The sequence below is a fragment of the Saccopteryx bilineata genome, chromosome 1 (assembly GCF_036850765.1).
Source record: "Saccopteryx bilineata isolate mSacBil1 chromosome 1, mSacBil1_pri_phased_curated, whole genome shotgun sequence".
NCBI classification, from domain to species: Eukaryota; Metazoa; Chordata; class Mammalia; order Chiroptera; family Emballonuridae; genus Saccopteryx; species Saccopteryx bilineata.
The window spans coordinates 351137932-351165026 of NC_089490.1; the positions used below are offsets into that span (position 1 = coordinate 351137932).

Sequence of the window (27095 nt, forward strand, 5' to 3'; positions counted from 1 at the left end):
ATGAACAAGAATGTGATGGCAATGAGGGTGGGGCAGTGCAGGGAGGGGGATGAGGCGAGGAGGGAGAGAGGGGGTGGAGGAGGGGAGGGGCACAAAGAAAACCATATAGAAGGTGATGGAGGACAATTTGACTTTGGGGGAGGGGTATACAGCACAATCAAATGTCAAAATAATCTGGAGATGTTTTCTCTCAACATATGTACCCTGATTTATCAATGTCACTGCATTAAATTAAAAAAAAAAAAAGAATAGGCGGTCTGGTTGCCAAAAGAGCCATGTAGTTAGAGGGTTGGAACTTTCAGTTCTAGCTCCTGAACTCGCAGGAGATGAGAGGATTTGGAGGATGAATCAGTTGTCAATGGCCAAGGACTTAATCATAGCTATATAATGAAGATTTCATAAAAATACAAAGGAAAAGGCTGGGTTAGTGAACACATATCCAGATCTGATTCACACCTTAATAGTCTTATTTATTTATTTTTTTTTAAGTGAGAAGAGGGGAAAGAGACAGACTCCCACATGCACCCTGATGGGGATCCACTCAGCAACTCCTGTCTGGATTCAATGCTCAAATCAATCGAGGCATCTTTAGCCCCCAGGACCTATGCTTCAACCAATCAAGCCACTGGCTGTGAGAGAGAAAGAGAGAGAGAAGAGAGACAGAGAGGGAAAGAGAAGCAGATGGGCACTTCTCATGTTTGTCCTGACTGAGGATCTAATCCAGAATGTCCACATGCTGGGCCAACACTATCCACTGAGCCAATTGGCCAGGGCTCACCTTGATAGTCTTAAGGTTACATAGATTATACTCTCTTAACATGTGCCTCCTTGGTCTACTCTCTTTACCTATATCTTATAATTTTGTTCATCTCCCACTGGAATTATCATTAAGCTTCCCAAATATTTTTCAATCCTCTAGTACTCTAACACCACTGTTTGTTTTTATAACACTTCATAAAACATTTTTTTTTCTTTGTATTTTTCTGAAGCTGGAAATGGGAAGAGACAGTCAGACAGACTCCCGCATGCGCCCGACCGGGATCTACCCGGCACGCCCACCAGGGGGCAATGCTCTGCCCCTCCGGGGCGTCGCTCTGCCGTGACCAGAGCCACTCTAGCGCCTGGGGCAGAGGCCAAGGAGCCATCCCCAGCGCCCGGGGCCATCTTTGTTCCAATGGAGCCTTGGCTGCGGGAGGGGAAGAGAGAGACAGAGGAAGGAGGGGGTGGGGTTGGAGAAGCAAATAGGCGCTTCTCCTATGTGCCCTGGCCGGGAATCGAACCCGGGTCCCCCGCACACCAGGCCGACGCTCTACCACTGAGCCAACCAGCCAGGGCCCATAAAACATTTTTAAGTGCTTTCTGATATCTTAGCATCATTTCTCCAACATGTTGCAAGATGTACTCATCCAGTCTGTTGTCTTCCTACAACACATAATACCAGAATGTACAGTGAGCTACAGTATGCTAGCTACAGACTCATGGCCACTGATTGAATAACAAAGAGACCAGACCAAGGAAGACTCCCTCTTCTTTAGTAAGATTTTGTGAAAAAGGTAATGAAGTAGCCTAGAAAAAAAGTTTGAAAAATGTCCCACCTGCTTTGGTGACACAGGTGTTTGAGACAGACAGGTGTTCAACTTCTCTGAGCTTGATGAGTAATGAATAGAGACAGACAAATAAAGACAGGCTGACCTTAGCCCAGGGTGGGGTTAAGGCAGGGAGAGGAGGGTTGATCCTTGGCTTTCTAAAGGGGATCTTTCTGAAAATTTTCCACAATGAGGATAAAAATTGGTTCTTATTCAGAATGACTAGAGACAGGTTAGGATATAAGGGAAGAGGAGCTTTCTGGAAGGTTTGGTATAAAAAGATGTGGGGCTTTTTTTTTTAAGGAAGCATATGAGGCTCTTTGTGGTCACACAGATGCAGGTGACTAGGGAGGCAAGACAAAGACAAAGTAAACTACAACTAATATTTTCCTAAGGATTCTGGACCAAGCTAGAGGATCCCTTTGCCAATCCCAACCTCTTTCAGCCTGAAAAAAGTTAAATAAAATGGCAATCATCCAGGGAAGACTTCCTTTAACAGTCCTAGATTTTGGGTTAGAAGAAGAATGAACTAAGCCTCCAGTCATTTTCTGTGTCAGAGAACCCCAGAACGAATTTGTAAATCTAGAGAGACTGAGAATGCTGAGTAAGGATTTTATTTAGGTATGTGACTGAGATTCTGAAGCTTGGTCAATATGACTAAAACAAAAGGCTCATAGAGAGATCTGCCTCCTATGAGGTTATTGCCCTTAAAACCTGATAAAGTATAGGCCTGACTAGTGCAGTGGATAAAGCATCGACCTGGAATGCTGAGGTCGCCGGTTCAAAACTGGGCTTGCCTGGTCAAGGCACATATGGGAGTTGATGCTTCCTGCTCCTCCCCCATTTCTCTCTCTCTCTCTTTCTCTCTCTCTCTCTCTCTCTCTCCTTTAAAATTAATAAATAATAAAAATTTTAAAAAACCTGATAAAGTATAAAAAATCTCTCTTCATCAATTTCACGGTTTTATGTGGATTTGGGTTGTACTGGATATGTCTATCATATGTATGAATGAGACAGAGAGAAGCTCATGTTCAAGAAGAAATGAACTGGCTGGCAGTTTTAAAAGCTATGTAGCAGTTATAAGGACATAGGAAGATGGAGTTGGAAAAAAAAGTCTACTTTTTTTTAAAATTTTTTAGAGAATTAAATTTAACACAGTGACATTGATTAATAAGAGTACATCGATTTCAGGTAAACATTTCTCAATCATTTGAACTGTTGATCATGTATATCCATCACTCAAAGTCAAATCATTTTGGATTACCTTATGTTTGTCCCTTTTTACACCTTCTCCCCTGCCCCTCCCCCACATCTCATTCCCTACATCACCCTCCTTCTCATAACCACTTCAGTTTTATCTATGTTCATGAGTCTCAGTTTTATATCCCACCTATGTGTGAAATTATAAAGTTCTTTGCTTTTTTCTGATTTACTTATTTCACTCCATAGCACTCAGTATAATGTTCTCAAGGTCCATTCATGTTGTCATAAATGTCACTATTTCATCATTTCTTATGTCTGAGTAGTATTCCATTGTATATATGTGCCACATCTTCTTTATCCTATTCTCTATTGAGGGACACTTTGGTTGTTTCTATGTCTTGGCCACTGTGAATAATGCTGCGATGACCATGGGGTGCATGTGTCTTTATGTACCAATGTTTTTGAGTTTTGGGGGTAGATACCCAGTAGAGGGATTGCTGGGTCATATGGTAGAGGACAAAGGGGTGTAATGGGGGCACATTGTTGTGGAGTGAGAGCGTTATATTGTGTGGAACACTTGAATCCATGTTAACATAATAAATTAAAATTCATAAAAACAAATAAAAATATTTTACTACGATCCTTGTTTATCTATGATGTCTGTGGTAATTTCTCCTCTTTCATCTTAAAGTGTTTGAGAATGGGAAAAGTTTGAACTTAAGCTAATTTTTGGGCTGAAGGCTCCCCCTGGTGTTGACAATGGAAAAACACAGCATGTAGATTGACCTGGCTGTTAAATGTGCAGAAATCTCATTCCCCAACAAGCCTGGCTCAGTGAGCTAGGTATCGATTCTGAATAGAGGGTCCCTTAAGAATAGCCTATGCTAGAACCCTAAAAGAATCCCTGTCCTTTTCTCCCAAAGGCTTTCTCAATCTCTGTTGCAGAATTGCTCCTGGTAGGCAGATGGTAAACTAAGACAATGCTCACATACAAAGCCAGAAACAAAATTTCTCTCTCTCTCTCTCTCTCTCTCTCTCTCTCACACACACACACAGAGAGACATATATGTGCAAATAATATTACATGCAGTAAAAACCACTAGCACATATACAAATAGGCACACTTCTTGCATTGATAATTTTAACAATACATTTAGATATTTAATAATAGATTCTTCTAACATTCAAAGTTCAGGCCTAAATGACTCATATCAACATATGGGTACCCCCACCTCCCTAACCATCACACACTCTCATTCATTTCACTTCATATCCACAAGATTCCAACATTACCTCAGGAGACAGATGGGGCCAAGGACTGACTGTTCCTTCCTCGTTCCCTGCCGCCAGCCTTCCTGAGCCAACTCTGCCTTCCTAGCCTGAGATAGTCACACTGATGAGCTCTGTTTAACAATATATTTTTGTTACTATATGTGAGCTTCATAAAGGCAAGTCTATTTCACATGTACCTGGATATCTTCAAGGCCTCGCTCAGGGATTTTCAGAATAGGCCGTCAGTAGGTGCACAGTGAATGAAAATTGACAAAGATATTTAATGTAATTTCTGTCTTCTTTTACTAACCTTGTTAATCCAGTTTAATTCAACTCTCTACATAGTTCCCTCCTGCCTTGAAGCAGACAAATGTAGTGACTGGAAACACACCTAACTGCTGCCGTGGTCCACTCTAAATTTATAAACATCATGTGGGTCTTCATCACTGCCTGGAATTTTATTGCATCATCCTGCTCCTTCCACTTTCTCACTCCCCCTCTTTCTCTCATAAACACATTAGAATCAGATTTTCTTGCCAACCACTCCACTGAAACTGGCCTTCTCAAGATCAGCCATGGCTTCTAAATTGCTAAATCCTTTGGTCACTTCTCAGTTCTTATTACCTTAACCCCTTCACAAGTTCCATGTAGCTGATTGACCCCTCTTGAAATTCATACAAGACCACACTTTTTGGATTTTCTTCCTGTCTAATTGGTATATCTTTTCTTATTCCATTTTAGTGGACCCTTATCTTCTTGTCCTTTAAACTTTAGATTTGTCTAGGTTTGAGCACTAGAAAATTCTATCTACACTTACTTTTTAGGTATCATCTTCCAGCCTGTGTGCTAATATCTCTCTCAAATTTCTACTCTTCCTCCACTTTATTCTGAAATCTCCATATCTACTGCTAGGTAAATAAAAATAAAGAAACAAAAACTTTGTTTCCAAAAGTTTTTCCATTGTCCTAAATAAAATGTACATGATTTTTTTTTTCATGAGTGTGGGTTCGGCTCTTGACCTTCTAGAGCTGAAATTATAATGCTACCTCTTATATATGTGACCTAGCATTTTGAGCAGTACCAAAAGTTTCCCAGAGGATGACTCTGTTAAGGGTCATTATCAATGTGCACAAACTAAAACAAAAATGAAATCATACAAAAATAAAAAGTGGAAAATATTTAAAAAGGTACCAAGGACAGAAATTGCCAAAAAATAAAAATAAAAAAGATAAATGCCAGTTCTGATTAACTTTAGGAAATCTCTTGCTGCTATTCCTTATTATGACTGCTTCCCTCATCCCTGCCTGGCCAAGGTCTTTCTCTTTGGTTTTTGCCCTGATTAAGCAGTGGCCTTTGAATACTTAAGTCATATCAGAAGAATCTGCTTCTGCACTCTTCCAAAAGTTGATTCAGTTAGAACTCCTCCAGATCCTTCTGAGGATGTGACCCATTCTCTCCCTGTTCACATAGTGGAAAGCTTTGACCCCCACCTCTAAATCTTCTTATTTTTTATTTTGCCATTTCTGTGGACTCCTGAGTGCCACAACCTCTGGTCTGACATTAACCTAAAGTCAGTGTTTGTTTCTCAGGACTTTTAGCTGTGATATCTTGCACAATTGCATGGAACGAAGCAAAGCTTCAAGGAAGGAAACTACCACAACATGTCTATGTCATAATCCCATTGCTCAAAAGATTGTTAACCTGAAATTATAAGAGAAAATTGTCCATACATTTGACTAAATGAAATTCATGTTGGCCTCTCAGCACTGAGGTGTTTCCTCAGGACATTTTCCTGACAGGATCCCTCTCCAGTGCCAGAGCAAATGCTTCATCAGTCTGCTTCATGGACCCCTGCGTTTCCCATTGTAACATTTCTCACATACAGATTGCTTTATGACATAATAGTATATATTAGCATACTATATTATGTTTCAGTTTAGTTTAGTTTTTTTCTCTCTGCAGAATAGATTACTAATTTAAGCTTCTTGGAAGAAGCATGCATATTGTGTTTACCAATATATCATTATAAATAGAATGCCTGCCAAATGATAAATAATAAAAACAAATACTATTTGAATTATCGGGCACATAAATGAAGTGGGATCCAAAGCTAAGAAATAATTTTTTTTTATTTTCTAAGAAAGCTTTTCCTCTTCACATAGAGGAAGCTAGACAGACTCTCTCTGGTAGCATTCATCAAAGGGGTGTACTCACCATTTTCCTACTTCTGCTTTGCTCAAGTGCTCTGGGTTTTTCCTCCCCTCTGCCAAAGGTTAAAATTAGTGTGACCAGGAAATGTTTCCTGATAGTTTTTCACAGTGCTCAGCCATGGGGAAACCTTGTAAAGGAGTCAACACTCTTCCTGCCTGACCCAAGGCCCAACAGCAAACTAGTTGAGTCTGTTTAATCAATAATATTTTCTAGTTCTTACCATGAATTTAAGAGTTTAAAAGTTCCTGGGCCCTAAAAAAGACAATTATATTCTCAAAGGTAGATACTGTATGTTATTACTCTTGATATCCAAGCATGTGGACCATAGTGGTAGTCTCTATATATTTTCTGAATGAGTAGCTTAAACAACTACCTGATAGAAAAAACTGTCAAAGGGAGACAAAACTGGCAAAAAGAGGAGAATCACAGAAAGAAGGACTGAGGGTTAATCAATAAACATTCTTGTCATCACAACAGCTATTGGGAGAAGAAAATGAAGCATCATCTGATTGGTGAAATTTCTCATGGTGGTACTTATTAGTGAGTAAGTTTCCATGGAAGATACCAGGTACTCCATCACTAAACTCAGGGAGTATATTTATTCCTCTGTGGTGTTTTTCAAGTTTGCATCCAACCACAGAGTTTTCTCTGATGGCCTAAGAGCCAAGGGAGAAAGACAGACAGCTTTGTAATTGCTGGTGGTACAGCAAATCCTGAGTCCATCAGAAGAGGTTGGGAGAAGAATGAGAAAAACTTCAGGGACCAGGAAAGAAGCTACAGACAGAAAGGGACCAGTAAGTTGCTGAAGGTTCTTATTGGTTTGTGGATAGTGGCAGGCAATCAGTGACCTCTCTGATAACTCTCATCTAGCAGGTCACAAAATATGGTTATGGGTAAGGCTGCTTCCAGGACCATGACTAGTCTGTAGTTAGAGCTTATGTTACTGGGCTGGGTTTTGGAGTGTAGTGATATAGGATTGTGTCAAGAAAGGAATCATAATCTCAGTAGCTCCACGCTGACTAAGGCAGCTTCTCACACCTCAGAGCACTTCCTTTCACAGTCCCCTTAAACCAAATAGTTTCCCTGGAAAGGAAGCAGAGAACTTGGGAGTCATCCCTCACAGAATAAAGCTAAAGTACTTTACAAGTCATGTGGCTGCCTTGTTCAAAAACAACTTAAAAGCTCAGAACTCTGAAACTGGAGTGTCTTACTCTTTACTGTAGTAAGATCACTTCCTAACTTTCCTTTAGAGCCCACTGCAGATATAAAGGGAAGATTTGTAGTTGTCATCTGGTATGTAATTGTTATGGAGACCTTTAAACAAGAAGATAGTATTGGAAAACACAAATAATAACACTTTTATTTATGATTGTATTATTTTAACATACAGCATTTAGAGTTGTATATGAATAGCTTTATGATCTACAAAGTAGGTATAGAAATTGTCTCAATTTTTCAAGTAAAGAATCTGAAATTAAGCCAAGAATGTGCACAATCGTAGAGTTCATAAAAATGGGAGTACTGATTTGAATGAAGAGCTGATTCCAGAGCTACTTCCTTAACCACCACACTCTGCTGCCTGATGAATCCTTGTCTAGAGGGACACAGCACTAGATAGATTCTCACTGCCCAGTGTCTGAGATAAGAAGATTGAACAAGAGGCTGTGGAAGTTTCCCAGGTCTCCTTCTCTAGGCCACTGACCTCAGGGTCCTTGTCATCTCACTGTCCCTCTGTTTGTCATGCCTCCCCATATCAGTCCCTCAGTGTCTGACTACATCTTCCATTCACCATCCTTCCTGCTATCCTGTTTGCCCTTTCCTATTGTTCCACCGGAGAATTTCTCTTCTTCTTAAATCCCTTCTCTTCTTTCATTTGACCTCTTATTCCATTCTTCCCTCTTTTCTTCAATAGGATCAATAGGAAATATTATAAGAAAATCAGTTTTGGGTTTTCAGCAATAACAAATGTATTTTTTGTTTATTATATTTGAAATTTTGCAAAAAGTTTTGTATACATGGTATGTCAATTAAAACATATCCATTTTCAATTAGGAAATATTATTATTTTCATTTTACTGATGTAGTTATAAATGCAAATATTGTGTCAGACACTCAGGTCCAGAACAGTGGAGTATCTTCTGAGCATCTCTTCTTATACCCATGTTTTTAGTATTGAATAAGTGAGTTTGAGCATGGAACAGAATTTGTCATTGTTGTTTGTGTTTCATGGTACACTTGCTGACAAGTGTTTTTGCAATACCTGTTTGGGAATTACTGTTCTCACAAGTTCATTTGGTTAGTTAGAGGTGTGTGAGTTGTGTGAGGGCTCCAGCTTGACTTCTGGGGACAAAAGAGCTGGCAGGTCCATATGCTGTGAAGTAGACTTGAAAGAAGTCTCAAGCATCAGAGTGAGGGCACCAACTTTAACTATGTAGACTAAACTCCTCCCTTCCAGCAAAAGATTAAAATAAGCTCATAGACACAGACATTATGGTGATTACTAGAGGGAAAGGGGGGGGCTGAGAGAGGCAGAAGAAAGTATGGAGGAGGATAAATGGTGATGGGAGATCTTGACTTTGGGTGGTAAATACACAATGCAATATACAGATGATGTGTTATAGAAGTGTACACTTGAAATTTATAAAATTTATTAACCAATATCACCTCAATACATTCAATGGAAAAAAAATTAAATATATAGACTGTAGGACAAATTAGTGTGATGTTGTGAAAGGATGAATGAGATCTCCAGGGAACCTGAAAAGATGCCTGAGGTGTGAGATACTTGAGAGGGAATCACAGATTCCTCAAGAAGGGTGGAGTTGGGAGAGAAGAATGAACATGAAGAGGGGATAACATAATGACACTATGAAGTTAAAGCAGGTTGGAAGGTATTCTCTGGCCAGAGAGCTCGGTTGCTTAAAGCTTCATCCAAAAGCACAGAGATTGCTTGCTCATTACCCATTCAGGGCACATAAAGAACATATCTATGTCCTTACCCCCCCCCCACCTTACTCTCTCTCTAAAATAAATTTTAAAAGAAAACTGAATGAGGCAACTCAGGGCGGGTATCCTCAATTTGCATAAAGAATTAGAGATAATTTTCCTACAAGAAATGCTTGAAGAGGTCATACAAAAAGATATGGAGTAGCAGAATTATTGAGAGTCTTCACGCTCTGCTCCTGTTGAACTATAGGGATTTTCTCTAAGAGAAGAAAAATACTTCTCTCACTAGCAGTCAAAAAGAAGAGTAGGGAATATGTTTGTTGGGACTTAATGTCATTGAGGTAAGAAAAGGATTAGATGGGAATAAGAGAAGTAGGGGGAAAGCAGGAAAAGGACAAGCTGCTTCTGAGGGCAGCTATTCATGGAGAGGTCATTGAGTTCCAGAGTGTGCAGAGAGACCAGTCCAGCCAGCAGGAGACTGGTGACCTATGATAGCAGGGCAGCTCATGCTTACTGGCCTGTTAATTTTCAACCACACTGCCATCTTTGTCAGAATGAATAAGCTCATGGAGTATGAGGATGTCCACTGTGTAAAGTGCCAACATGAGCTTCTCTAGATTTATACTGAAAGGCTTCTCAGACTTGAATGGGCTCACCATTGGATCTTACTGCTTATTTTTGCAGGATGCATTGTGGCACTTCTGGATAATGCCACCATCTTGCACCTGGTACAAACTGATTTTTCCCTCCACCAACCCATGTGCTACTTCCTGGCCATCCTGGCTGTGACAGATTGGGTCTGTGCATGTCCACGCTGCCCTCAGTGCTGGATGTGCTGTGGTTTGATTCCCGGGTGGTGGGCCTGGTGCCTTGTGTTCTACATTAGCATTTTCTTCACTCCTTCTCCTTCATGGAGTCAGCTGTGCTCTTAACTATGGCTCTGGACCACCTAGTGGCCATCTGATTCTCACTGCGCTATGCCTCTGTGCTCACAGGTCATCGTGTGGCATTGGCAGGGGTTTAACTGGACATGCAGAGTGCTGCCATTATTGCTGCACCTTCACTGCACCTATTGAAATTAGAGTACTGTCACCATAGGGCACTGTCCCATGATTACTGCCTTTACAAAGACATGATCCACCTAGCCTGCTCTGACACACATTTCAACAGAATCTATGGGCTGTGTATCATCATGCTGATAATGGGTTCTGAAGTCCTTTTCATCCTGTTCTCCTACACTATTATCCTCTGCAATGTGCTGACCATCGCCTCTGTAAGGGAGAGGCTTAAGGCCCTCAACACCTGAATCTCACACATCTTGGCTGTGCTCTGCCTCTGTGTGCCTGTGCTAGGCTTTTCCATTGTGCAAAGCTTTTGGACAGCACACTCGTCCCTTGTGCATATCCTCATGGGCACTGTCTCTGTGCTCTCCCCGCCCATGATGAACCCGATTATTTATAGCATCAAGACCTAGAGAATTTATAAGGCCATTTTCAAAGTGGATTCACTGAGGAAGGTACAGTGACATATTGGGACTATCATGTCATTCAAAACAGAGAATGTGTTAAAGCTTCTTTTTAGAACTCTTTTACAACAAAACAATTTTCATCTACTTATTTTTTGTTTGATTAATTATGAATTGACTCCAATGTTAAAAATCAAATAAATTTGATGTTTATTACTACTTATGTATATGCTTTTAAATATATAATCATGGCCCTGGCCGGTTTGCTCAGTGGTAGAGCGTCGGCCTGGCCTACAAGGGGTCCCGGGTTCAATTTCCGGCCAGGGCACACAGGAGAAGCACCCATCTGCTTCTCCACCCCTCCCCCTCTCCTTCCTCTCTGTCTCTCTCTTCCCCTCCCGCAGCCGAGGCTCCACTGGAGCAAAGATGGCCCGGGTGCTGGGGATGGCTCCTTGGCCTCTGCCCCAGGCGCTGGAGTGGCTCTGGTCGCGGCAGAGCATCGCCCCCTGGTGGACATAGCGTCGCCCCCTGGTGGGCGTGCCGGATGGATCCCGGTCAGGGCATGCGGGAGTCTGTCTGACCTTCTCTCCCCGTTTCCAGCTTCAGAAAAATACAAAAAAAAAAAAAAAATATATATATATATATATATATATATATATATATATATATATATATATAATCACTATGCTCTTTAATTTTTACATAAATATTTTATGTTCAACATAATTTATGTATTGTTTCTTCTTCTGATCTGTTATAATTCTAATTCCATAATAATTTCATTAGGGAAAAACTATTGTGATAATAAAGAGAGTTGTATTTTCTCTTTATATTCTTTGGATTAGCTAATGAGCTTACCACTGTTTTATTGAGGATCTAAGAGTAACTTTACAATGTTGCTTTTTGACACCCACTTATACATATCGTAGTCAGAATTAAGTGCTGACACACTGCCATATTTTTCCTTATTTTTCTTTAACTGTTTAATTGTGCAAAATATATTTGGTATCTGTTATCCATATTTATCCCTTCTTATATTCACTGATCTTCATGTCTTTAAAAATAATAATTACAAACATAAAATATCCATCTAAGAAACTTACATTAAAAACAGAAGAAAAATGTATACAATGATAGAAGGTGAATAATATGATGGCAAAAACATTTAATGAGATAAAAGTGTTCGCATGCTAATAACAAAAAATAAATGGAGAAGAGGAGAAAGACAGAGAAAAGAGATGAGAGAGTCGTGAGTCAAGAGACAAAGAAAAAGTCAAAGTTTCAATCTCTAAATAATAGGACAAATGATGTCATGTCTCTGGAAGAAAGGTGGAGAGTAGTATTCAGATATAAATATGTTGGTAACAGAACAAAAAGCTGAGTTCTCATTCAATGACCTTATTTTTTTCAGTGAGAAGTTATGAAATATCCTTGAAAAAAATAAATCTTATCTTTCATTTTTTGCATATATTATCTTTTCTTCTTAGTAAACCCTTATCTTTGCACAATATGTTGCATAATTTTTTGTATAATTACCTTCTTTGTATAATTATCTTCTATTTATCTGTTTCTTTGTATAATTTCTTTGTATTTCTTTGTATAATTACCTTCTATTCATCTGTTTCTGTCACATTTTAGTGAAGAAGATAATGCTGAGTATTTCTTTTCTTTTTTATTCTTTTTTTTTTAGAGAGGAGAGAAAGAAAGACAGAGAATGGGGGAGGAGGAGGAAACATCAACTTCCATATGTGCCTTGACCAGGCAAGCCCAGAGTTTTGAACTGGTGACCTCAGCATTCCAGGTCGACACTTTTATCCACTGCACTACCACAGGTCAAGCCAATGCTGAGTATTTCAAACAAAAGTATTTAAGGGAATGAACATTTACAAAAATTTTAGAAGGTGTCAAAATGGATAAATGGGAGACTGTTAGAAGAATACAAAGAAATCAAGGATGTTATCCAGAAATTAAAACATTTCTTTCACCCTGGGGTGACCACATAAACTTGAACTTTCTTCTAAACTCCTAGAGATGCCATCATTATCAAAAACCCCAAGATGCAGTGGTGCTTGGGAGTCCTTATTTCACTGCAATCAGAGGTGACTTACAGCCATCACAACTCTCTTCCTTCAATTTTCTGATCTTTGGCAAAGTTTTCCATTGATAAAATTTACTGGGAAGACAGCTGTCAGAGAAAAAATGTCATTTGTAGCCTACCTTGGCTCAGCAGTTCTCAGTAGACTATAAAAGGATGGAATGGGCCTAAATGCCAACAAATAAAGATAAAAATCATATTTTTAAGCCTTTAAATGTAATGTTAAAATGGCTTCCTCAAGAAAGCTTTTTACTGACTCCAAGATGATTTTATATTCCCATGTTATAGTTCCTTCTGTTTTCTATTATTCTCCTACTAAAATTTGTAGCAAAATGGTTCACAATTGCTTGGTCTGTGTTTGTTGTGCTCCACAAAGGCGGGAACCACCATCTTGTTTTTCATTATGGCTTGCTTGTGCTCAGAAGAGGACCTAGTCTATGAAATGGGATTGAAACTGAGTTTCACATGTTAAGCAGCAGATCTATAGAAAATGAAGCAAAAATTTGGGCCACATATGAAGGTGATCTTCAGAATACTGTTACCTTTTAGATTTTTCATACCTCTCCTGGATATGTGGAAGTTGAACTATGAAAAAGTATCCTTGGATATGGTGATTCAATATGCCTTGCTCTTGAAAAGGAAAGTTCTCTGATTGTGACAAAGAGCGCCCATTAACTCACCAGGAGAACAAGAGAATTATACATAATTGAAATCATTTTTCTCATTTGGATTAAGTTGAATTGTTCATTTATTAATTTCTTCCTTTCACAAATATCCATTAGACGACTATTACTTACCAGATACTATGCGGGATGTACAAGATAGACTGGTCAACAATAAAAATAAAAATATGGGCTTCTTTGTATTTGTAGGTGTCCTTTCCACATAAGATAATAGAGCAAATGTGTAAATGAATAAGAACAATGCAATGGAGATGACTTTGTATTGCATGGCTGGGAATCACTTATTTTTGCTGTGATGTAAAATTTGTAAAAAGTTACCCGTACTAAGAATGAAAAAGAGAATATATGAGAAAAAATGTTTCTTTGATGGAATAGATATAACACAACCAGAAAAGAAAAGTGTCAAAAATGAACAGTTCCCATGTAAGCAAATATCAAACTATTTAAACAATGCAAAGAAATTGCATTTTTATGATAAGTAATAAGATATTAAAAAATTATGGCAGTTTTATGGAGAATGACTTGAAGGTAGAAGAAAAGAGAGGTGGGAGTTAGTTCTGAGATATTCAAGGACTTCAGATGAAATTTAGAGAGAGTGTGATAAAAGTGAGGAAACATAAAAATAGGCCTAGAAATATATTCCATTGCGCGCGCACACACACACACACATACATCACATTTTCTTTATTCATTAATCAATGGACATTTAGTTTGCTTGTCTGTCTTAGTTATTGTAAATAAGGCTGCAATAAACATGAGGGTGCATGTATCTTTTAAATTAATATTTTTTTCTTTGGATAGATACTCAAAAGTAAAATTGCTGGATTATATGTTAGTTTTATTTTTAATTTTTTGAGGAAACTCCACATTGTTTTCCATAGTTGTATCAGTTTGCAGTTCCACCAGCAATGCTCAAGCACTTCCTTTTACCACATCCTCACTAGAACTTTTTTGTAGTCTTTTTTGACAACAGCCAATCAATCTGACATATGTGAGTTGACATCTCATTGTGGTTTTGATTTGTAATTACCTGATGATTAGTAATAATGAGCACATTTTCATGTAAATGTTGGCCATCTGAAGGTTTTCCTTGGAAAAATATCTTTTGAAGTCCTATCTCTGTTTTTTTTTTAATTTTTAACTTTTTTATTAATTTTTAGAGAGGAGAGAGAGAGAGAAGGAGGAGGGAGAAGCAGGAAGCATCAACTCCCATATGTGCCCTGACCAGTAAGCCCAGGGTTTTGAACCAGCGACCTCAGCATTCCAGGTTGACGCTTTCTATCTCTGTTTTTTAATCAGGATATTTTGAGTTGTTTGAGTTCTTTATGTACTTTTAATATCAATTCCTTATTAGATATATCATTAGCAAATATCTTCTCTCATTCAGTGGGTAAGCTTTTGGTTTTGTTGATGGCTTCTTTTGCTATGCAAAATATTTTAAGTTTGATGTGCTCCTATTTTTGTTTTTTTTGGTTGTCCTTGCCTGAAGATACATAACCAAAAAAATAGTCATAAAAAAGAATAAAACATTGACATTTGCAAGATGGAGCCAGATGTTATTATGCTACATAAAATAAGTCACACAGAGAAGGGCAAATGTCTATGTTTTCAACTGTATGTGGAACTTAAAAAAAACAAATAAAAGAAACAAAACAGACTCATAGACAGAGAGAACAAACCAATGATCGCTTGAGGGTAGTGGGGGGCTGGGTGAAAATGGTGAAGGGTAATAACAGGCACAAACTTACAGTTATTAAATAAATAAGTCACATAAATATAACATGCAGCATGAAAAATATAGCCATTAATATTATAATAACTGTGCAATGACAAATAGTTCTTAGATTTATTGTGGTAATTATTTTGTAAAGTGTATAAATGTACATCTGAAACTCAAGTAATGATGTGTTGTATGTCAACTATACTTTCATTAAAGAGCAATTCTAAAAAATAGACACTCAGACCCTGGCTAGTTGGCTCAGCAGTACAGCGTTAGCCTGCTGTGTGGAAGTCCTGGGTTCGATTCCAGGTCAGGGCACACAGGAGAAGCGTCCATCTACTTTTCCACCCTTCTCTTCTCCTTTCTCTCTATCTCTGTCTTCCCCTCCAGCAGCCAAGGCTCCACTGGAGCAAAGTTGGCCCCAGGTGCTGAAGACGGCTTCATGGCCTCCACCTCAGGCACTAGAATGGCTCCAGCCACAACGGAGCAATGCCCCAGATGGGCAGATCATCACCCTTGGTGGGCATGCCAGTTGGATCCCAGTCAAGACCATACAGGAGTCTGTCTGACTGCCTCCATGCTTCTAACTTCAGGAAAAAAAATAAAAAAGACACTGAGTGGTAGAGCATTGCTGTGGAAGTTCCAGGTTTGATTCTTGGTCAGAACATACAAGAGGAGCAACCATCTGCTTCTCCTCCATCCTTTTCTCCTTCTCTCTCTCTCTCTTTCTCTTCCTTTTCCATAGCCAATGTCTCGATTGATTCAAGCATGTCACCCCAGGAGCTGAGAATGGCTCTGTGGAGTCTCTTCCTCAGGTGCTAAAAATAACTTGGTCCTGAGCAGATCATCAGCTCCAGATGGGGTCATTGAGTGGATCCCAGTTGTGGCACATACAAGAGTCTCTCTCTCTATTTCCCCTCTTGTCACTTAAAATTAATAAAAAAAATCTAAAACAAGAATGTATACTTTCTAAAAAAAAATAGAACTAGAGAACTTGATGGGTTAAATATAAATATGAGCAGAGAGAAAAAAGACAAACCAAAGATGATGCATAGACTTCCGGTTTAAGTAGCAGATGATGATACAATTTAATGAAATGAGAAAAATTGGCATTATGAAGAAATAGAACTAGGAAATAAGATTAAGAATATTGTTTTTAGCATGTTAGGTTTGAAATGTCTGAAGACATCAAAAAGTAAGGTCCATTTTTATTTGAATAGTTAAGTTTTGAGCTTAGAAATGTAATTTTGTGAGTCAACATCATATAGCCAGGGTTTAAGTTTATGAAAATAAAATGTAGGGAAAGTAAGTACAAAAAAGTAAAATGGTTCTGAACTGAGTGCTAAAAGCCCGTGTCATCTACAAGTTCAGTTAGAAGAGGGCAATTTACAGCCTGCCCAGGCATCGGTACAATGGATAGAGCATCAGACTGGGATGCAGAGGACCCAGGTTCAAACCCATAAGGTCACAGTCTTGAGTGTGGACTCATCCAGCCTGAGTGCTGTCTCACTAGCTTGAGCATGGGGTCACTGGCTTGAGCTTGGGATCATAGACATGACCTCACGGTCACTGGCTTGAGCCCAAGGTTGCTGGCTTGAGCAAGGAGTCATTCACTCTGCTGGAGACCCCTGGTTAAGGCACATATGAAAAGCAATCAACAAACAATTAAGGTGCCACAACAAAGAACTGATGCTTCTCATTCCTCTCCCTTCCTGACTGTCTGTCCCTATCTATCTGTCCCTTTCTCTGTCTCTGTCTCTGTCTGTCTGTCTGTCTGTCTCTCTCTCTCTCTGTCTCTCTCTCTCTCACACACACACACACACATACACACACAGAAAAAAAAATGAAGGCAATTTACAGTTAGAAGAGGGGAGGTGGATAATATAAAATAAACTACATAAGAATATGAGGTCATCAAACTCACGAGAGAAGAGTATTTACAAAGGGAAAAGAGGGTTTCTGCATTTTGATTCCACATTTAAGGAGCCTGAAGTTGTTCTATATTAACAAGTAAATAGCCAAACAAACTGAAAAATGCGCAACTCTTCCAGTATCCATAAGACATACTGCTCTTAACGCTGCCCCCAAGATTGGGGAGCAAAATAGAGGAATTCTGGGAGTCACAGTTTACCAGAACAGAGACTCTTGAGATGAGAATAACATAATCCAATACTCTGAATTGCTACGTTTTTAAAATTTCTATGTGTAATTGCTGCAATAATAATAAAGTAATAGTTTAATTGTCATTTTTTATTACCATTGTAAGAATGAGTTAACATGGTTTTAAATTTCCTAATCCTAAAAACCAGGTTCTTTATCCATAGATGCCCATAAAGCACATAACAACTTAATAACATTGGCAAATATCACTAAGAACTGACACTTAAGCATTGTTCAGAATGTAAAAATAACAATGGCTCCATCTAGCCAGGCCTTTGAAATATGATGATTAGAAAACAGCCAGAGAAATAAAAATAAGTTCAAATAACTTGCTATTATGAAATGTTTGCTTCATCTCTTAACCTAGTCTTTCATCCATGACATGCTTATCCCCTTTTGATTTCCATTTACAGAACATATGTTCTAATCCTTGTTTAACAGCTTGTTATGTTTACACAAAGTAGGAAGATACACTCAAGACAGGATTTTAAGGTGTAGCTAAAGCATGAGTGTTGCACACATATAAGCTGTTATTAAACAGAGACCATTTAATCTTTGTTTAATTTCAGAGAAAATAGCATGGAATTCTTCTCAGGCTGCAAGCTGAGGTAGCTATGGAGGAAGAACAGGAAACTTTACCTCGAAATGTGTGTTGCAAAACCTGAATGCTGTGCTCAAATTTGATTTTTGACAAAAGACTTCCTCATCTCAATGTAGTTGTTTAATTATCACCTTTATATTTGGGAAACAAGAGAACATACATGACACAATGTTGATTAAAGCTATGAAAAGTTTGATACTTTCATCACCTAAATGAGTGTAATTTGCTGAAATCTACAAGTATTTCCCTTGGCTACCAGATTCGGTCAGGTATTCTACTCATGAGCCCTTAGAATACAACATGGTCAAGGACACTGCCATGAGTGTTTTACACAGCTAGGCTTTCAATTATTTAGTGATAATTCAGAACACAGGAGCAACTGTGCAGCCTGACCTGGATATGGGGATTCTACCTCAATGAAGGCTGGACAAGATCACCATCTATGCAGAATGAAGTTGGGACTAGATCTCAGACTGATGGCCAAGGCAGTGCCTTGTCTAAAACAAAATGTCAAAGGTAGTTTTAGGGACAAGGCAAGAGGAAGAGGAGAGTTAAAGAAGGTCAAGTGTTAATACTAAAGGAAACTATAAGTGATTTCTTTGACAATGGGATTCTGCTTGTGATGAAGAGGTATAATCAAATAATATTTTGAGTGCTTACTATTTTTCAGATTAAGTTTTCTCATTAAAATTTTTGTCCTTTGAAGCTAATACAATTATTTTGATTATTAAGGAGAGAAAATTAGTTTAGAGACAATTTTTACATTCATGGTGAACAAGTAAAATTAAACAGAAAAAAAACAGGCAGTTAAATTAGGTGCTTTCAGTTAAAGTTCCAAGGTTGATTCAGGAATAGTCAATGCAGAGTGCAGCATGACCTGGACTCTAAGCCAGGGTGACACAGTAAATAAGGTCCCTGCTTTCTTAGAGCCTAAACAACAGGAAAATTTAGTCAGGAGAAATCTAAAAGCCTAGATTATAACTACAGCAAGAAATATTGAGATTGAGAATGTGTCAAATCTCAAATATTGAGATTAAGAATGTGGTGATATGACAAGAGTGTGTCTTTGAATCATTAACCTAAGAAAAGGACATTGAGATCTGAGTAAAAGGTACAAATTCAAAGGCTCACACTTTACTCATTTCAGCACAATGCAATGTCTGCCTGTGCCCATAGGACACAAAAGTGTCTCTGACATATTTAGGATATAAAACAATTATTAAAGGCTTGACCAGGTAAGTGGTCGAGCAGTGGATCGAGCATTGACATTGAACGCTGAGGACCAGGTTCGAAACCCAAGGTCACCTGCTTGAAAGCAGGCTCACCAGCTTGAATGCTGGGTCACCAGCTTCTCATGATCATTGGTTGAGCCCAAGGGTCTCTGGCTTGAAACCTAAGGTCTCTGGCTTGAGCAAGAGGTCATTGGCTTGACTGGAGCCCCCTGGTCAAGGCACAAATGAGAAGCAATTAATAAACAACTAAGGTACCGCAACTATGAGTTGATGTTTCTCATCTCTCTCCCTTTCTGTCTGTCTGTCCCTGTCTCCCTTACTTTCCTAAAAAAAATAAATTAATAAAAAGTAAATAAAACAATTATCTGAGTATTTTAAAAGGATCTTTAAGCAAACATATTATGCAAATATATATGTATATAGATACAAACAGTATGTGCATGCACATACACATGTGTGGATTGCACCTTTTACTCAAATCTGGGAATTCATTTTTTAGGTTAGCAACTCAAGGATATTACTTTGTCATATTGCTACCTACATGACTATATACTGAATGGTAAATGTATTTGTGGGAAGATATGAATGCTCATATATTCATGAAAACGTGCAAACAAAATTTTACATAAAGTACCATGATTATGCGCATGCATATGTTCACGTGTACATTTACATAAATTTGCACACTTGTAAATGCACATAAAAGCATGCTCACATAGACATAGCCATAGACACATACATGCATGCATCATCTTGTTCTATATTTCTCAAAATTTGTCTTGGTTCCCCAGGGAGCACCTCCTGAGATCTTCTGTTCTTGGCCCATTTATTCCGGCAGGCAAGGAGGCAGCATATTCTTCTGGGGCTAGTTGCCTGTGTTTCCCAGAGGACTAATCATCAAAATTGGTGGAAGGAAAGGACTAGCTATGGAGTTATGATAAATAACATGACAAGTCAGCTCCTGCCTCCAAGTGGCTAGCTGGAGACCAGGCCTGAGATCAACTACAGAGCAGGTGGGCTTTCACAGAGGAGGTGTGGACCTTGCCTAGAAGTTAAGCCTACAGGATCAGGAGGTTGGGAAATTTGTTCAGGTGAGCTGAACCAGGGGCTTTTTTTCTGAGATGCATCTCATTTCCTGCACACTTTTGATTTCCCATTTCCTCTTGTCATGAAAGACTCCTTCTTCTTGGAGGACACAGACTTTTGTCCAGAAAGCCCTGCTGTGGCAGAGGAACGCTTGGTCATCTTTACCCTTCTTGTCTGTTCATTCAGGGGCACACAGCCTCCATTTTGTCCACAAATCTAGTTCTTTATAAACTAAATATTTAATTCAGTTTTAAATCTGTCTTCAACGTCATAGGCCTGTTTACCCCACCCCTTCTCTTTCACCTTTTATACTAACAATTCTTGTACTCTCTGTCCCATGCTGAGAGTTGCGTAACCTTTAGGGCCTGGTCATTCTAAATCCAACTCCTCGATGACCTATGTTTTTCACTTGTCCTTCATTTCTCCTTGGGCTGACCAGCCTGATCTCCACCCCATCTCATATTCTCACTGGCTTCCTTGCATGGCTTTTGTTCAGGTTTTTTTTTCTCTCTTAACTTTAACTCCAATGTTGCCACTAGACTCTGGTACATCAGCTGAAGTGCCAATTTCTTACTCTTCCAGGGATAAAATGGGTATCATAATGTCATTTTGAGCATGTTTGAGAATAAATAAGATGACATGTACAAAGCTAACATGCACACAAAGCACTATTCCAGAGTGCCTGATACATAATACTAAATCAATGTATTTTCTTTTTTCTCATAACTCTTACTTGCCCTGTTTCTTGCCAAACATCAGACTTTAACTTCTCCTTATATTTCTTACTTATCTCTCACACTTGACTCATTAGAAACAATCTCTGACTTTCTACAATAATAGTTCCTCATATATAATGAATTAAAAGAATTGACATTATTTTTCCATCCTCAAAGAAGCTGTCATTTAATGAAAGAAGACAAGGTATATTCCTCCTCAAACACCCAGCCTAGAATAATAACACTTTATATTAGAGTGAACCTTTTTTTCTGTCACCCTTGTTCCCTTTCTCCCTTGCAATTTATTAAGCCCTAGTCATATGTTTAAAATATAGGATTTAGCCTGCTAGAGAAAATAATTACACTTAACATAACAGAATTGACATCTGAGCTAGATGTTATAAAACAATAGTGGACGTTATATTTGTTTTAAAATATAATTTTCAGTTGCATTAAATATTAGTGTGTTTATGAAAGAAAAGAAATAAATAGCAAACCAAAGTATAATAACAAAAACAAAACAAATCACAAAAACGATCAAGAGGGAAGAGACAAGTTAGGGTGTCTCCGAATTTATAGAGAAATAAAGTTAAGGAACTAAACCTCATTGGAGTTTAATAGACATTAAGAAGTGTGACATTCAAAGAGGACACATATTTGGATTATAAAAAAATTTTATTTCATCTTAAACAGTAGCACACAGAACAAAATCACTGTTGCCCTTATTAATTTAAATTGATGGACGATGTTCAGATACCATTAATTTCCTTTCCACCAGACCATTTTGCTATGCCAAGGAATATTATATACAAAAATTAAGGCACCAGGGAATGTGCAGATACTCCAGTAACTTTCAGCCTTTTGCATAGTGCATTTTCACCAATGAAATAAAAGCTGGTTTTGCATCTCATTTGCATAATTGAACAACTTTCATTGACTTGTCATTTGCTTTTCTGATGTTTTGTTTAATAAAAAAAAATCAAATGCTTCTTTTTTATCACTTCATATTTATTTTTAAATATCCCCTAATTTTTGTGAGCAGTATATTTTAGAATTGGTTTCCTTTACTTTTTTTTTGTAATGTCTTTAAAATTAACACATTAATCAATAGTCCATGAAGATGGTAAGTGCAAAGTTTAGGTTCGACCCCAGATCATTCCTACAGACCTACTTCTCTCTCAGACTTCGTCTGTGTTCACACTGCAGAGGGTATTCAGTACTGACAGTTTCACATGATGACACATTACCCACGTAATTTTTTTTTTTTAATGATCAGAAGACCTTGCGGAAAGCGGCAGACTTTTAAATACGTGTAAGATGCAGTGTCCCTTATGAATCAGAAAGCAGAATCAGATAATTTTTTAGTCCAAATTCTTATAATGGCTCAGTATAATAAAAATGTAAAGTTAATAATTTCAAAATGTAAAATTTTAAGCAATGAAAAATGGTTTAATTGGAAAAATGATTATTATTCATATGAACGGGGAGAAAAAAGTTTGAATGAAAAATAATTAGATAAAAATTAAATGCCTGATTTGGATCGAGGATGTAATTGTTATTATTTCAGCAATATTAGTAACCTTCATTGAAAATATATTATGTGCTAACTTCTGCATACACATTAACTTGTTTAAACCTCAAAATAAGTTTATAGGGCTCCATATTCCAATATTTCTGCTTTATCATAGGAGAAATAAAGAGCCAGACAGAAAGTAACTGAGCCCAGATTCTAACTGTGGCAATCATCCCCAGAGTTTACAGATCTATTTTTCATGAGCAGTGTTCTGAAGTTTCAAATTTCATAATATGAAATCTGGGATTGATAAATAATGTACATACAGGCCTGACCTGTGGTGGCACAGTGGATAAAGCATCGACCTGGAAATGCTGAGGTCGCCGGTTTGAAACCCTGGGCTTGCCTGGTCAAGGCACATATGGGAGTTGATGCTTCCAGCTCCTCCCCCCTTCTCTCTCTCTGTCTCTCTCTCTTCTCTCTCCCTCTCTGTCTCTCTCTCCTCTCTAAAAATAAATAAATAAATAAATAAATAAATAAATAAATAAAAATAAATTAAAAAAAAATAATAATGTACATACAGAGGTCCTCGGGTTACGACAGTCTCGACATACGATGTTTTGAGTTTAGGACGTTCACTCTCATAAAACCTTAAAAAAATTGAGATTGCGAACAAACTTAAATGGTGTGTGAAAAAAACTGTGTCTTCACTTTGTGTATGACTTCCATGGCTTTGAGGAGTCTGTGGAGGCTGTAACAGAGAAGGTTGTTGCCATGGGTAAACAGCTTAATTTGGAGGCTGAGGACATCACAGAACTACTGGCATTACATGGAGAAGAGGGGTCTGCTGAGCATCTCATTCAGCTGGAGAAGCAGCTGACTGAAGACGAAGAGATAGAAACCCCAGAACCTAAGAGATTTACTATCAAGCATTTGGCAGGTTTTTCTATGGTAGATGATGAGTTGGTGAAATTTCAGGCTGAAGACCCCACTGATAATAGATTCAGTAAGGTCAGCAGAGCTGTTATGGATGCTTTGCAATGCTATAGGCAGATTTTGGAAGAGAAGTCATCAACCTTCCGGACTAGCCTGGAACAATTCTTTAAGAAGGTAGAGAGGCCTGCAACAGATCCTGTATCCTTTATGTCCTCTGCTTCCTGAGATAAAACGCCTGTAGTACAGGTAGAATCATCTCCAGCATCTCCTGCATGTTCCTTAGGCAATCCTGATTCACCTGACCCAGTATCTCCAGCACCTTCTGCAGGTTCTCCTGCCTCTCCAGCTTTCTCCTCCCAATAACTCACTCTCTCCCACCTTGCATGGCCTTTCAAATGTGTAAGCCAACCACAGGAATAAAGGTAAAAAACTTCTTTTACACTCATTTTTTGGTAAATTTTTCTGTTACTACAGTACAGTGTGCAGTGCAGTATATTTATGTCCTTTCCATATGGCTTGGTTGTATTTTTATATTTTATGTATTATGATTTTACAACTGTGTAGGATAAGTAAATAACTTAGGTTAGAGTGTGTTTTGACTTATACCAAAATTCGGGTTATGTCACTGTCATAGAAATGGAATTGTGCTATAATCCAAGGACCCCCTGTACTTATATATGAAAAGTGCACTTTTTTTTTATTTAATTTATTTTTTTTTTTTTTTTACAGAGACAGAGAGAGTCAGAGAAAGGGATAGATAGGAACAGACAGACAGGAATGGAGAGAGATGAGAAGCATCAATCATCAGTTTTTCGTTGCAAGACCTTAGCTGTTCATTGATTGCTTTCTCATATGTGCCTTGACCGCGGGCCTTCAGCAGACCGAGTAACCCCTTGCTCCAGTCAACGACGTTGGGTCCAAGCTGTGAGCTTTGCTCAAACCAGATGAGCCCGTGCTCAAGATGGTGACCTCGGGGTCTCGAACCTGGACCCTCCGCATCCCAGTCCGACGTTCTATCCACTGCGCCACCGCCTGGTCAGGCTAAAAAGTGCACTTTAAGTAATCCACAGAAACTGCTAAAGAACTATTAAAGTCTTCACACTAAAAACAGGTACCAATTGATTTAGAGTATAGAAATGCTGAATTGAGACACAGAAGGGTTGAGTTGAAAGGAAAACTATACCTCAGATATTAATTAGAAAGAAAATCAAGCCCACAACATCAGCATCATCAGTAGTTCCTTATCAAAGAGCCCTTATATCATCACTAATGTTTATCCCTCTGAGAAGTGGGTCTTCACTGGAGATCTACTGTCTCTCATAATGGCCGGTATTACTTTCTTATAGCTGGTGATTATTGCAGAGTTTACAAACCTTTTTTATATACTTTATTATATTATTAATATGATAATATTACATTTATTATATGTATGATTATGTCCCTTTACAGGTATGGAAAGTCAGGTTCAAAGAATAACTTAGTACAAAGTAGCAATGTTCAAAATGTCTACAGATTCAACTGTAATCCTACCTTCCAGTACCTCTAGCTTCCTTATCTCCAATACATTTTCCCCTAGATCATAATATTTGTTTCCAGTGAATGAATCAGATCTTTTTTTTTTCCTAATGAGAATTTTTTTTCTGTCATGTTTTTTTCCAATGAAGATATTTTGATTGACCATCCAATCCAAGCTGTCATGGTTTCCACATAGATGCAGTTTCTTTATATGCAGAAGTTCTTCTTCTCTCCTTAATTGTTTTATTTCTATTAGCTCATGTATAAATACTTGGTTTGCTCTTCCAGGCAGGGTTTCAGAAGGCATCAGCACTATTGAGGTAGGGTATCCCAGATAAAATTTTTTGTCATTATTTGTGCAGTTAAAGAAACAGGGTCTGAGGGACCATGCTCTGGGACTCTTGCCCACTGTGTGGTTAACCACACTGCAATGTGTGGGTTGACAAAAGGAGAGGAATTTTCCAGTGGGTAGAATACTTCTTTCCATTAATGAAAATTCCAGTGGGTGAAAAAATACTTCTGTAAACTAACCTTAAGAGCAGTGAGTTTCTTCTACACTCCCCCCACCATATGTAAAAACCAAAGTGATCATCCTGAAGGTTGTGGAATGTACATAGAAAATTGACCCCATTTTCGAGATGTTTAATCTAGAGAAAGCTTTATAATTCTGTGTTGATAGTGGAGAACAGCCTTTGATAATGTTTAGAGTGGCAGGAATGTATATTCAAATCTTTATCTCCTATTCTAACATTGAAGTAATTTTATTTTTAGCCTCTGTATCCATCAGTTGCTTAATACTAACATGCTCTAACAGGGGATTTATAGACTGCCTAATACATTACTGCTTTCTTTAAGTCAGTATCTTCCTTAAACAACAAAATACCTTCTCTTCATAGAGATATGAGAAACATCCACTTTCTACCAAATACACACAGTGAAATCAGTACAAAGATTACTTTGATTTCTAAATAATAAACTACCAGATTCTCTTATTCTAGACATATTCTTATTTGCATGTCATGATTCCACGTTTTTATTTAAAATTAAATACCAAATGGAAGAGATCATGAATGGGAGGAGGTATAAAAGTTTGCACGTAGTAGTAGACAGGAGAATTTGTGGGTCCTTCTCAGTCTCCAATAAGCTTTGTGTGTCCCACTCCAGGTTGTAGCTCTGGCATCTGTGTAAGTTGGCCTTCTCAAGACTCTATACATAGAAAAAGTTTCAACAAAAGTCAACTCACCTCATAATACTTTCTGCTGACTGGTCTCCCTGGGCTAGAGGCCCTATATACTTGGTTTATCTTCCCATTCTGGTCTGCATATCTTGTGGCCCTTGTGGGCAGTAGTCTGATATTGGCCATAATCAAGAAAAACACCTCTCTGTACCAACCAATATACTTATTTCTCACTATGCTGGCCTTTGCAGAGCTTGGTGTCTCTGTTTCTACACTGCCCACTGTGTGGGGCATCCTCCTTTTTGGTGCCAGTGAGATCTACTTTGCAGCCTGTCTTTTACAGATGTTCTGCAAACATTCATTTTCCATCACGGAATAAGGAGTTCTGCTCATCATGTCTGCTTTGTGGCCATCTACAACCTCTTGCGGTATATGGCTATCCTGACCCCACCACGTATAGTGGGGACTGGTGCTGCTCTTGGGCTGAAGAATGTGATGCTCATGCTCGCACTGCCCTTTCTCCTGAAGCATCTGCCCATCTGTGGCCACAGTTTCCTCTCCCACTCTTATTGTCTTCACTTGGATTTAATCCAGCTGCCCTGCAGGGACACTCACTCGGTCCAACAGCATTCTGGGGCTCTGCATCATTACTTCCACTTTAGGTCTGGACTTGCTGCTCATTGTCGTCTCTTATGTGCTTATCCTTTACACAGTACTGGGCATGTACTCTAGGGAGGGATGGCAGAAGGCCCTCAACACATGTGTGTTGTCACACATCTCTGTTGTCCTGTGTACTACGTGCCCATGATCAGTGTGGCTCAGGTACACCGTTTCATGCAGCACACTGCGCCTGCTGTCCCTTTATTCTTGGCCAATAATTATCTTCTGGTGCCTCCAGTGCTCATCTCTATCATCTATAGTGTTAAGACCAAGAAGACTCGCCAGGAACTAATCCAATTCTGTCTTCAAAGAAAATAA

At 38.5% G+C, this 27095-nt stretch overlaps 2 pseudogenes; both read left to right on the plus strand.

The window, feature by feature from the left end:
• Nucleotides 1–9791: 9791 nt before the first annotated feature.
• LOC136320619 (olfactory receptor 51L1-like) lies at nucleotides 9792–10743 on the plus strand (annotated as a pseudogene).
• A 12520-nt stretch (nucleotides 10744–23263) lies between these two features.
• LOC136319615 (olfactory receptor 51A4-like) lies at nucleotides 23264–27095 on the plus strand (annotated as a pseudogene).